Below are 13,761 nucleotides of genomic sequence, written 5' to 3' on the forward strand. Positions count from 1 at the left end.
AAGGATAGATTACTTGCCCATTACCAAGGCTGAGAACATTGCAGGGTTGGAAAGCAATTGGAAGTGGTTGGGGAATGATCCACGTGGATACCAACAACTTTGATAAGGCTAATAATTTTAATTTACCACTTTTCTGGTCTGTTTTTATTGTAATCTGCAGATTACTGCAAACAAATGAGCATAGAGCAAATAAGATAAGAGTTCAAAGATTGGTGTGGAAGAAATGGTTTCCTGTGTGATATTGGTGCTAGCACTGAGGAAAGAAGGAGCTGTTACACTGAGACAGGCTTAACTTGAATCACAGTGGTAAGATACTCTTAACAGAACATGTAACTAGAATAACAGAGAGTTTTTTTCACTGGAAGGTTGGCAAGGATGTTCATGTGAAAGAAAATTTCTTTTCTGAAGAAATCCAAGGCATTAGTGCAGAGTTTCAATATGCATAATGACAGAATGTGAAAGCACTCCCTCACCTCTATCCAAGGCCCTAAAGGAGCCTTCCATTTCCATCAAAATTTTACCTGCACATCCACTAATATCATTTATTGTGTCCGTTGCTCCCGATGCGGTCTCCTCTACATTGGGGAGACTGGGCGCCTCCTAGCAGAGCGCTTTAGGGAACATCTCCGAGACACCCGCACCAATCAACCAAACCGCCCCGTGGCCCAACATTTCAACTCCCCCTCCCACTCTGCCGAGGACATGGAGGTCCTGGGTCTCCTTCACCGCCGCTCCCTCACCACCAGACGCTTGGAGGAAGAACGCCTCATCTTCCGCCTCGGAACACTTCAACCCCAGGGCATCAATGTGGACTTCAACAGCTTCCTCATTTCCCCTTCCCCCACCTCATCCTAGTTTCGAACTTCCTGTCCCCTTGACTTGTCCGGACTTGTCCGACCTGCCTAGCTCCTTTTCCACCTATCCACTCCACCCTCTCCTCCATGACCTATCACCTTCATCTCCTCCCCCACTCACCCATTGTACTCTATGCTACTCTCTCCCAACCCACACCCTCCCCTAGCTTATCTCTCCACGCTTCAGGCTGTCTGCCTTTATTCCTGATGAAGGGCTTTTGCCCGAAACGGCGATTTTGCTGAAGCTCCTCGATGCTGCCTGAATTGCTGTGCTCATCCAGGCGCATTGATCCAGAATCTGGTTTCCAGCATCTGCAGTCATTGTTTTTACCTTTTAGAATGTGAAAGCAACAGAGCATACAAACATAACTAAGCATCAACCAACAAGACAAACAGGAAAAATGTTGAAAATACAGAGTTAAATGCTCTTTGAATGCAGATGTTGTTCATAGCAAGATGGATGAATAAGTAGGACAAATACAAATAGATACAATACTATAGAATTGCTGTGACATAGTTGTAAGGTGACCTTTGCAAGGAGTTGAAATGAATGTCATAAAATAACAGAATAGGATGCAACAGCTACATGGCATCTTCCTGATCCTTTGAAATATAATCATAGATTTATCCACTACTGGATGCCATTGTACTTGTGCTGGCTTTTTGGTAAACTTACAATCAGTTCCAAAGCCCCAGCTCTTACCCATAGTTGTACAAATAATTATTTGTCTCCTTTCCTTTATAAAAGTTATTGTTGATGCCGGCTTGAACACATTGTAAGTAATGCTCCTCACAGTCCTCCTTTTTGCTCAGTGGCAGATGGTGCCCAAAACACTGAGACCCTCAGCCTGCAACTGTTCCAAAGCCCAATCACATTAGTCTCCTTGCTGCTGCTGATGCCTACCTGTGCACTGTCCCAGGCCATTCTAAAGGTGATTGCCAGCGTGATCCTGTGGGTCAAAGCAATGTCCACAGCCACTTTACCACTCAGCAAACACACTCTGTCATGTGAGGCAATGGGGAGGAATACAGAAAATGCTGCAACATTTCAGGAGGTCTAGCAAGATCTACTGAGGGAGAAACAGACACGGAGACAAAGTTTCCAATCAATTTTGCCTGCCCCTGCCCTGACCAGGAAGGAGGATTCTGTGTTTGCTTTACGTGAGTTGAGAGTGTGTTGCTGGAAAAGCACAGCAGGTCAAGCAGCATCCACGGAGCAGGAAAATCGACGTTTCGGGCCGGAGCCCTTCTTTACTGCTGTGTTTTTCTGTGGTGGAGGCTGGTACAATTGCAACATTTAAGAGGCATTTGGATGGGTATATGAATAGGAAGGGCTTGGAGGGATATGGGCCTGGTGCTGGCAGGTGGGACTAGATTGGATTGGGATATCTGGTCGGCATGGACAGGTTGGACTGAGGGGTCTGTTTCCATGTTGTACATCTATATGACTATGACTCTGTAACACAGTCTCAACTCTCATCTCCAGCATCTGCAGACTTCACTATCTTCTGCTTGCTTTATGTGACTCTAATGCGTGGGTCCACGTCAGCTAATCGGGGCCCTGACTGAACGTTGCGGCTAACCCCACGTGACATGGATCATGAGGCTGGATTTCGGTCCACTGACTGGTCCAAAAACCGAGAGGAGATAGGGTTGTGGGCGGTAGATTCAGAATGCCTGGGTGAACTGGCGCTCAATAAGTGAAGTCCCTGGAAGAACAGGTGCTTGGTAAATGAAGCTGGGGACAAGGACCGGGGTGTCTTCTGGTGACTACCACCTGATAAAGGAGCAATGCTCCAAAAGCTAGTGCTTCCAATTAAACCTGTTGGACTATAACCTGGTGTTGTGTGATTTTTAACTCAATTCCAACAACTCGTGTCCCAATGGTCTAATTAGCATAACCGTTGTGTCATTAACATAACGGCTGCTGATTAACATAATGGTCACTGTGTCCACGTGAGGTCTAAGTCTGAGGGAGATCGCTTGATTGACGCTCGAAAGCACCGATAGGAATTGAGAGAAAAACATGACCAGCCGGATAAACTTCTCCATTAAAAATATCTTGCTCTCATTCAAAGCTACAACATTTTTTTAACCCGAACTTGGGCGTTAGAAGTACTATTAATTGATGGCTCAGCTATTTAGGCTACTTAATGAGACAACAAATAATTATTCAATGCAAATAATTATTAAATGTTGTTTGACGAATTTCAAGTAAAGAAACGAGATACGACAGGAATGAATGATGCATCAGGTGATGTGTTACCATTGTAGCTGATGGGTGCTAGCTTAAACCAAACTAGAATGAACTGCAACAAACAAAAAAGAGAAATTCGGGGTGGGTAGGCACAGTAGTTCTGGCAGCATCTGTGGACAGAGAAAAAAGTGAACATTTCCATTTCAATGACCCTTCTCCAGAACTCTCTAGAGTGGCCTACCATTAGTTTTGAGAATGTGGTGCTGGAAAAGCACAGCAGGTCGGGCAGCATCCGAGGGGCAGGAGAATCGACGTTTCGGGCATAAGTCCTTCATCAGGACGAAAAGAAAGTGAGGACTGCAGATGCTGGGGATTACTATTGGTTTGGCCTACCATAAGTCTGGCCATTTGCTTTTCAAGGTCCACGATGATCATGACATCAACTGCCATGTATAGGGTTGACCTGTTTGAAATTGGCTGAGCAGTCCTGTTAGAAATTTAAAAACCTCAACGAGATCCTCCCTCAATCATCTACCTTTTGTGTCAGAAGCCAGAATTCATCATAGCATGTCTGAAAAGGTAATTTAAAAATATGTACAAGAACAGAGGAAGAACAACCATTCTGTATACCTTCTACCTTTCTGGAGAGATCAATTCCTAGTTATGAATGACAGTGTTTTGTTGCCTCTGAAACAATGCTGTCTTTAAACAGTAATTCTGACTTTAATTTCCAGATCATTGTGAATAACTCTGGAGAGAAAGAGTGTGCTGCTGAGGTTGGTAAATGTATCAATGGCTTCTGGTCGAACTGATTTCTGTAGTAGTTGACTTTATGTGTTTCTTTTACAAGACACAGTGGTAAATATTTTTCAGTAATGTTTGTGCTGAAAACGAAATAGAAGTTATCTATAGATTTCTATGTACTCGTCTTTGTATTGGGATAGCGACAGTGTGGTGCTAGAAAAGCACAACAGGCCAGGCAGCATCTGAGGAGCAGAGGAATCGATCTTTCGGGCAAGAGCCCTTCATCAGGAATGAGGCTGCCCAAAACATTGATTCTTCTGCTCCTTAGATGCTGCCTGGCCTGCTGTGCTTTTCCAGCACCATGCTCTCAACTCTGATCTCCAGCATCTGAGATGTTGTGTGTTACTCTTGATTTTATATCTTTCCATTAATTACACATTTTCTACAATATATTTTGACATACGGATCTATCTTGGAATGAAGCTGCTTAATTCAAATGATTCATTTTTAACATGGAGTCTGAAAAGGTATTTTGAATTTTCTGTAGTCTCAGAACAAGTACATTTTTAATATATTGCATTGCTTCTCCATATTTTCTTCAGATGTTTCTGCATATACCCAGTTACAAACCCCTTTAACTGATTTCATTACTGTATATTGAAGCAGTTTATTGGAACAGTAGAATTATGCAAAATTTTCTTACTTTCAGGCTTGGCTTAGTTTCATCTTTTGCATGAAATATTAGATCAAGACTCCCATCAACAAATTCCCACAAACAGAAAAGTGATAAATCGATAAATTGTTGGTTTGAGCCAACAATTTATTGATTTATCACTTTCCTGTTTGTGGGAATTTGCTGTGTTTCCACATTATTGCACAGAATAACTTGAGAACCTAACGTTGCATATCAATTCAGCATTAACTCTTGACTTTATGATAACCCCTGTGTTTTGGGTACTGAGCACATGCTTTGTGTTGAGAGATGTTCCTCAAAGGCTTTGGTATGAGTGGATGAAAAAGATCAGAAGTCACATGACATCAAGTTATCATCTAAGGTTTATTTGAAATCACAAACTTTCAAAGGTGTTGCTCCTTCATCAGGTGACACTTACTAAGTGATACCCTTCATCACATTTCACCTGATGAAGAAGCGGTGCTCAAAAAGCATGTTAAATTATAACCTAGTGTCATGTGACTTCTGAACTTGTCTACGCCAGTCCAACACCGGCATCTCCACATCATGGATTAAAAAGGGCAGAGTCCTAAAAGGGCTGTCGAAGAGTGTGCTGCTGGAAAAGTACAGCCGGTCAGGCAGCATTCGAGGAGCAGAAGATTACAGCACCACACTCTTCGTCTCTGATATCCAGCCTCTGAGGATCTGAAACCTGAATACAGGCTGAGGTGACTCGTAGTCAGGGGCAACTGCCTAACAAGATGCTCTTAATGACTTAGGTGACAACAAGATGGCTTCTCGATGCAAACTGACAATTCTGCTAAAGCTGCATAAGTGACTGGCCACAGTCTGCTTCAATAGAGATTAGTAGACAATGCACCCTTTTAAAGCATAGAAATAACTCGACTAGATAAGACATTACTAGCCATCCTGACTGACCTTTGGGTGCAGTGCAGTTGCTCGGTTCGTGAGATAAGAGTGGCCTAAGCATTGGAAAATAAAGTTGGCTCCCAGGAAATATCATTGGACCAAGCAATTGTCAAATAATGCAATATCGTGTATTGATTGGTAATTGTTTGAAATATACAGTGCGATCACAGCCTGTACCCTTCTTTAAGAAAAACATAAAAATGTCTTTGTTTTAAGCCATGTGTGCAGCTCCTCCGAGGAATACAGAAGTGCTCAACTTTTGTGTTCCTGGACGCTCTGTAACCCGTATGAAGAAATAAAGAGTGAAGTCTTAAAGAACCAGACTGACTGTGAGTTATAGGGAGAGGTTGGACAAACTAGGACATTTGAGGCATGGATAGGGTGAATGCACTCAGTCCTTTTTCCCAGGGACGGGGAATCAAGGACTAGAGTTTAAGATTCGAGGGGAAGGAATAAAAGGGAACCTGATGGGCAACCTTTTTACACACAGTGATACGCATGTGGCATCAACAACCAGTGGAACTGGTTGAGGCGGGTACATGAACAACATTTAAAAAGGTATTCAGACAAATATATGGATAGGAAAGGTTGAGAAGAATGTGGGCCAAGTGCAGGGAAATGGTATCAGTGTTGATGGACATTTCGTTCAGCAGAGACTAGTTTGGGCTATTTGGCGTGCCTCTGACTGTCTAATAATGCAGAATCTGTGAGTTCAAATCACACTTTACAAATTGAACAAAATTTTTGCTTGGTCATTTCAAACTTGTATATTGTTGAAAGAGAACAAATATGTCATTAAAACTTTTCATCTTGTACTGATCAGGACTAATCACAAGAATGTGAAATTTCGAAGGGTAAAAAACACCCAATTTAATAGTGGAACATCAGCTTTAAAAATCTTTTAAGTGCCAGTCTCAGTTACTGATGCTATTAGATTGTTTTAAATATCTGTGTCATTAATCTGCCTGAAGGAAAGGGCAGCTGTCATTCTTTCCAAGCCGGGTCTCTATGTGACAACACTTATAAGGCATTTAGACATGGATAGGAAAGGTTTAGAAGATTATGGCCCAAGTGCAAGGAAATGGGTTGATTCTTAATATGGAGACCTAGTTGTCACTTGGTTGTATCTGGGTGAGAAAGGGTGGGCACTAAGTACCAGCCTTGCCTACAATGCCCACATTCTAAGGTTTTAATTTCAAAAATAGGTGGGAGAGAGTACCTTGATTGAAAGAATCAGGATGGACTCCAGTTGGGACACAACTTATCGTTCTTCTACTTGGATCCAGAGCTGAGAGAAATGTATTAATGGTGGCTGATTTACCAGGTTCCACCATGCCAAAAGTAAGATATTTATACAGTGTCTGTATTTTGTGGGAGGGTTATATGTACACAGATGATGTCTCAGAGCTTCCAAGGTACTGTCAAAGAACAGGAAGTAAATTTCTTCAAATAAAGTAACATTCTTCTTCTTGTATCTGGTTTGGAAACAGTTTCTGATCAAGGCAACTTACCTATGGTTACTAGTTAAACAGCAAACAACATGATACCTTGGATCCAAAGTATGTGGATGTTTCTGCTTTGAAAAGTCTGAAATTAAAATTTATTACATTAAATTCTACTTCTTAAAATATCAGTGGGATGCAGAAATAACACACTTACAATCTCCCATGTCAGTGTTCACAGTTATAATTACAAAATCCATAACATGCGAAAGATTAATTGACTTGTGTCCAGATTTTGAAAAAATTCAAATCGACTTATAGAGTCATAGAGTCATAAGATGTACAGCATGTAAACAGACCCTTCGGTCCAACCTGTCCATGCCAACCAGATATCCCAACCCAAGCTAGCCCCACCTGCCAGCACCCGGCCCATATCCCTCCAAACTCTTACTATTCATAAACCCATCCTTTTAAATGTTGCAATTGTACCAGCCTCCACCACTTCCTCTGGCAGCTTATTCCATACACGTACCACCCTCTGAGTGAAAAAGTTGTCCTTAATGTCTCTTTTACATCTTTCTCCTCTCACCCTAAACCTACGCCCTCTAGTTCTGGACTCCCCCACCCCAAGGAAAAGACTTTGTCTATTTACCCTATCCATGCTCCTCATAATTTTGTAAATCTCTATAGGGTCACTCCTCAGCCTTCGACGCTCCAGGGAAAACAGCCCCAACCTGTTCAGCCTCTCCCTGTAGCTCAAATCTTCCAACCCTGGCAACATCCTTGTAAATCTTTTCTGAACCCTTTCAAGTTTCACAACATCTTTCCGACAGGAAGACCAGAATTGCACACAATATTCCAACAGTGGCCTAACCAATGTCCTGTACAGCCGCAACATGACCTCCCAACTCCTGTACTCAATACTCTGACCAATAAAGGAAAGCATACCAAACACCTTCTTCACTATCCTATCTACCTATGACTCCACTTTCAAGGAGCTATGAACCTGCACTCCAAGGTCTCTTTGTTCAGCAACACTCTCTAGGACCTTACCATTCTGTGTATAATCCTGCTAAGATTTGCTTTCCCAAAATGCAGCACCTCGCATTTATCTGAATTAAACTCCATCTGCCACTTCTCAGCCCATTGGCCCATCAAGTCCAGATCCTGTTGTAATCTGAGGTAACCCTCTTCACTGTCTCCAGGACCTGATCAGGTGTACCCGAGAACTCTGTGGGAAGCTAGAGAAGTGATTGCTGGGCCTCTTGCTGAGATATTTGTATCATCGATAGTCACAGGTGAGGTGCCCGAAGACTGGTGTTTGGCAAACGTCGTGCCACTGTTTAAGAAGGGCGGTAAAGACAAGCCAGGGAACTATAGATCGGTGAGCCTGACCTCAGTGGTGGGCAAGTTGTTGGAGGGAATCCTGAGGGTCAGGATGTACATGTATTTGGAAAGGCAAGGACTGAGTAGGGATAGTTAACATGGTTGTGGTTTTGTTCGCCGAGCTGGGAATTTGTGTTGCAGACGTGTAGGGGGATGAGTTTAGATTATACCACAGGTCAGCACAACATCGAGGGATGAAGGGTGTTTTCTGCACTGTATTCTATGTTCTATAGGTGTCTAAGGGTCGGCATGGACGAGTTGGACCAAATGATCTCCTCCTCTGTTGTATCATTTCTGTGGTTCTTATCTCAGGATGGAAAATCCTGCCAGGAAAATGGAAAATTGAATGGAAAATGCTGAACAAAGAATGGTTTGCATTATCCTGCATGTGGCAAACTTTTTATTGAACTTGCAATTACCCAAACATTGTCCATTGTGTTTTTAAAATGGCACATTACTGACAGTTCAGAGGCCCAAATGGAATTTTCTGCAGAGTGTTTGGAAGTGTGTGAACAGAGTGCTACATCTCCTTCTCCAGTCAGTTTGAATGAACAAAGTCAAAACCGGAGATTGATTAGAATATTTATATAAAGCCAAAAATAGATTTGATTAAAAGCTTGATGGTGTTGGAGAAAGCAGGACACTGCAGGAAGATTTGGTGGAACAATAACACCTGACATTCAGTCTGCCAAAGTGAGACTCATGGAGTCAAACAGCATGGGAACACACACTCCAGTCGAACTCATCCATGCCTACCAATTTCCCAAACTGGATGAGTCCCATTTGCATCCATTTGGCCCATATCTCTCTAAACCTTTCCTGTCCACGTACCCGTCCAAATATCTTTTAAATGTTGCAACTGTATCAACCACCACTACTTCCTCCATCAGCTCATTCCATACATGCAACACCCTCTGCATGAAAATGTTCCTCTTTGGGTCTCTTTCAGTATTTTTCCTCTCACCTTAAATCCATGCCTTCTGGTTTTGAACTCCCCAACCATTGGAATATGACCTTGGCTAATCACCTTATCTATACCTCTCATGATTTTATAAACCTCAATAAGGTCACCTCTCACCCTCTGATGCTCCATTGCCACAGCCCAGACAACCTCTCCTGATAGCTCAATCCCTCCAGTCCCAGTAATTGTAATTTTTTTCTATATCCTTTCTGGTTTAACAACATCTGGTTAGTACATTTGTCACATGGAATCCAGGAATAGCCAATTGGATACAAAATTGGCTTGATTGTATTTTGTTGAAATAGCACATAATCTGGAGGCAGTCAGTCAATGTAACATTTTATAAATATCTACTTTGGAAATAAAACTGACTGTGCAGTGGGACAGTCAGACTCTAACCTCACGTCTTTAACGCATTATCTGAATTATAAACTTTTTTTCCAAATATACTTAAGTTATCTCAGGGCAGTGGTATGAACGAAATTCTGGGATTTAGCTGTTAACCAATTGAAACCTGCATCCCCATTCTAAGTGATTAAAAACTTAGGTTTGTCTAATACATTCCAAGACTTGTGTCACACTTTGGTCTTTTACTATAAATTCTGTCCTATTTATCCTGTCCCACGAGCCATCTGACAAAGGAGCAGTACTCTGAAAGCTTGTACTTTCAAATAACCCTGTTGGACTATGACCTAGTGTCATGGGATTTTCAACTTTGATGGGAGAAGACAGAGGATAGGGCCCTCTGAGCACAGAGGTAGTCTCCCTACCATGTGCTTGAATGGTGCCAGCTGAAAGGACATAGACAAAATGATGCAATGGATGGGATAACTGTTCCGCAAATTGAGTACTGTGCACACAGGGGAAATAATCCTCTCTCGTGACCTACTAGACAATCAGACGTCAGCGATGGTGCCACTAGTGACCTTGTGTGATTGATTAAAAGTGGGTGGACCATGTTGGGATCACCACCGTCTACAGAAGGCAGAAATAAAAGGTGGATTGCAGTGAACCACTTGGTCCAGAGAAGCCAAGCCACTGAATGGACAGAGCATAAAGCAAAATGAAATCTTCGAGAAGCTTGCACTCATTAATTGGTCCTTGGATTCCTTCGAACATTTATGGCACAGAAAGCAGCCTCTCATCCCATTGTGTCTAAGTCAGCTGAGAAAAAACTAACCAGCCTAATCCCCCAATTTTCCCAGCCACAGTATTTTCCTTCCCATCACCTCAGCACTGCTCCCCAGTGGATCAAGCAACGGCAACTCATCCTTGGCTTGATATCAACCACTGTCTTTAAACTGGCTGACTGCAATGTCAATCAGCACCAGGGCACTGAAGACCCTGCTCATTCCAATGGCTCTGTGAGTAAAGCTCTCAGACACAACATGGTCACTCAGCAGAAATGACAACAAGCCTGGGGATGTGGTAGGGGCTGCAACAAAAAAAAAGATATTTAAAGTCAGCACCTGAAAAGGAGAGAAACGAATGCAATATTAACAAAGTTCTTCAATAAAATCAGGGGAATAAAGCTGGAAATAAATTGGAAAGTAGATTGCATCCGCACAGAGGAAAAGACTGAGTAAACATTTTTGACTGATGATCCTTCATCAAAAACAGTTCTTCCAGTGTTGGTTTTATGGATACTATTTCTCAGAAAAGAAACAAAAAAAAAGCAATTCCTTCATTACCCAACAGAAGCCATTGTGTTACCAAATGGAGAAGCATAGAGATGTTTGTATTTCGAAAGATACTCCATTGTAATAGCAAACAAATTATGTTCTCGTGTTAAAAGGCTTCTGTTAATATAGTATGTCTCAGGACATCTTAAACTGCTTTATAGACAATAAACTACTTTTCCCAAGTGTTGTTACTGCCTCAGTGCAGAAAGTTACTCCTGGGTGATCAAACATTTGACTGTGATTCGGACGGCAACTAAGTAACCCAGGGAAACATCCATAAGAGAGAGAGCAGCTGGTAGGACAGAATCATTCTTGTTTAGAAGGTGTGGTGTAAAATTATGTCCCAATACATGTGTGAATCATAATGTAACACATGTATTGGGCCAAGCAGTGGAATGTGGTGAAACGGTTAAAAATTATGTCCCAATACATGTGTGAATCTAACCGGAATGGAGGTGTTGCTTAGTCCCGTGTGAATCTTATTACACACCTCCCCGTGTGAATCTTCTTATCTGTATGTAACCAGAATGGAATGTGTTTTTTAGCCTTGCTCTGCTGTTCACATGAATGTTTATATCTGGAAAAGAGTATATCAGCTGGAAAAGTCACCAGTTCGGTGAGTCTGCTCCGGGGTTACTTTTAACCGCCGAGCGTGGGTTGTTGGCAACCGCTCTACGAGAACTGACGGCTCCCAGTTCCGGTAACATGTAGAGTGAGTATAAGCCAGACCCGTTGTATGAGACCTGGTTGTGGCGACGCTGCGGGGAATAAAATGCCCATATTCTAGCAGACTCGCCTCTTGGTCGTTTGTTCTGTGTCAGACTACTCTCCTACGAACCTGACCTTGAGAATTTTTTAAAACAGAAGGTAAGAAGGATAAAGCAATGTCTTACACTAAACTTATGTTTAGTGTATGTAGCATCAGAGTTTGATTGGGTTAATATTTGGGATTGTATAAACAACACCTTGTATAAGGATGATGGAAGAGAATTGATGTATGAGAATTGAAGGGAGAATGATCAGGCTATTAAAGCAAGTGATTTATTGTTCCTTCAATTTATAACAAATTAATTGTTTAAATCTAAAAATAACTCTTGGTTAATTCTTACATCAAACATTTGTTTGAATGGTGCATAAACAATATAGTTTTATAGGCAATGTACTTTGTACAACACACTTAAAATGAAATTGCCTTATTAGATAAAACAGCTCATTCAATTCCTTCTCAAATCCCTACTGAACGGCAGCAAAATTTTAATGCATAGTAGTAGAAAGCCTTCAGTCAACTATGGTTTATGTTTATGTTAGAGCTGAAAGATCCTCAGGTTCAAAAAGTAGCGTCTGTGAGAAACATGCAACTGTTATGATTTTCCAAAATGCCCCACATTTTAGAATATTCCTAAAGGATTAGAAATTTGAAACAAATGATTTGTCTGGCCATTTCAGACAGCAATTAAGTGCTAACTATACATTTTTAAGACTGAAGTGACAATATCATATTTATATCATCAATAACATAGTAAAACCACAGGCAATATTTCACAGTAGAAAAATATCAGACAAAATTAATGAACCACTCCCCACTACAAGTTGATGTCAGGAGAAGCCATTCAGAGGTAGGCATTGATGAGCACCTTAATGGAAGAGCAAGAGGTAAGGGCTTTTGGGAGGGAGTTGCAGAAACTAAACAATTGGACACAAGCAGCAATGGAGGTGGTGAAGGGAATTCAAACGTTCAGAACAAGAAGAATGGGGAATCTCAGAAGATTGTCGGGGCCATGATTGCAGGGGTTGAGACTGAAGGAATAGTGTAAAAGAACACAAATGCATTTGTGTCGGTCCGTTATAAAACAAGCAGAAGGTTATAAAGATGAGAGAAGCCTGAAGATATTCCTGGAAGGCAACTGGAACGAAAGTTGAGGAAAGCATTCCCATAGCCCAAACATTAGGTTAAAGACCGCAGTATATACCTCCGGCTACTACGATTGTCTCCCCAGTGATATACACTGCGTCCTGTGAACAGAGAAAGGAGACGGTGCCAGCACACTCCTCTGGCTCCCCGATCCGGCGCATCGCGATGGTTCCGTCAAACTTCTGCATGTAGCTGTCGTCCGACCATAGTACAGAGCTGAACTTGGTCTTGATGATGCCTGGGGCAAGGCAGTTAACGCGGATGTTGGCAGGGGCCAGTTCAGTGGCTAATATTTTAGTTAGGCCCAGGAGAGCTGTCTTACTGACACTATAGGGCCCAATGTTAGCGAAGGGCTGGTAGCCAGCAGCAGAGCTCACCAGCACAATGGAACCACCGCCTCGTTGCTCCATGTGTGGCACAACCAGCTTAGCCAGGAGGAAAGCTGCTTTCACGTTTATCTCGAAAATTTTGTCCCAGGCTTCCTCAGAGCAGTCAAGGGCCTTCCCGACAAAGGGATTAACTGCGGCGTTGGACACCAGGATGTCGATGGCTCCGTGGCGCTTCAGCGTCTCGCTGACCAGGGCCTCGCGATCCTCCCTCTTGCCCACATGGCAGACAATGCCTGAAACAGAAAGACCCTCCGCCTGCAACTGTCCCACCGCATTGCAAACACTTTCCTTCTTGCGACTGCTAATCACAACCTGGGCTCCGTCCCGGGCTAGGCGCCGGGCAATAGCCAGTCCAATCCCTTGGGTAGAGGCGGTGACCATTGCCACCTTGCCACTCAACACCCCGAGCTGCATGGTTTGAGGCTTTGGGAAGGAAAGTAGGAAGTGCTCCAAACGTTCAGCAAGTCTGGCCAGACCTATGGAAGAAGAAACAGTCGCGAGAATTAAACTATCCAATCCAATTTCTCTCCCTCGACAATGGTCAGGAAGTAGGATCCCGCGCATAGGACCCACGTGAGAAGAGATAGTGGG

The 13,761-nt window shown here is 42.6% G+C and overlaps 1 pseudogene; it reads right to left on the bottom strand.

The window, feature by feature from the left end:
• Window positions 1–11,891: 11,891 nt before the first annotated feature.
• LOC122545310 (dehydrogenase/reductase SDR family member 4 pseudogene) lies at window positions 11,892–13,705 on the bottom strand (annotated as a pseudogene).
• Between the last annotated feature and the right edge of the window lie 56 nt (window positions 13,706–13,761).

The sequence above is a fragment of the Chiloscyllium plagiosum genome, unplaced genomic scaffold (genome assembly GCF_037043375.1).
Source record: "Chiloscyllium plagiosum isolate Xiang-an unplaced genomic scaffold, Cpla_swu_hap1 HiC_scaffold_38, whole genome shotgun sequence".
NCBI classification, from domain to species: domain Eukaryota; kingdom Metazoa; phylum Chordata; class Chondrichthyes; order Orectolobiformes; family Hemiscylliidae; genus Chiloscyllium; species Chiloscyllium plagiosum.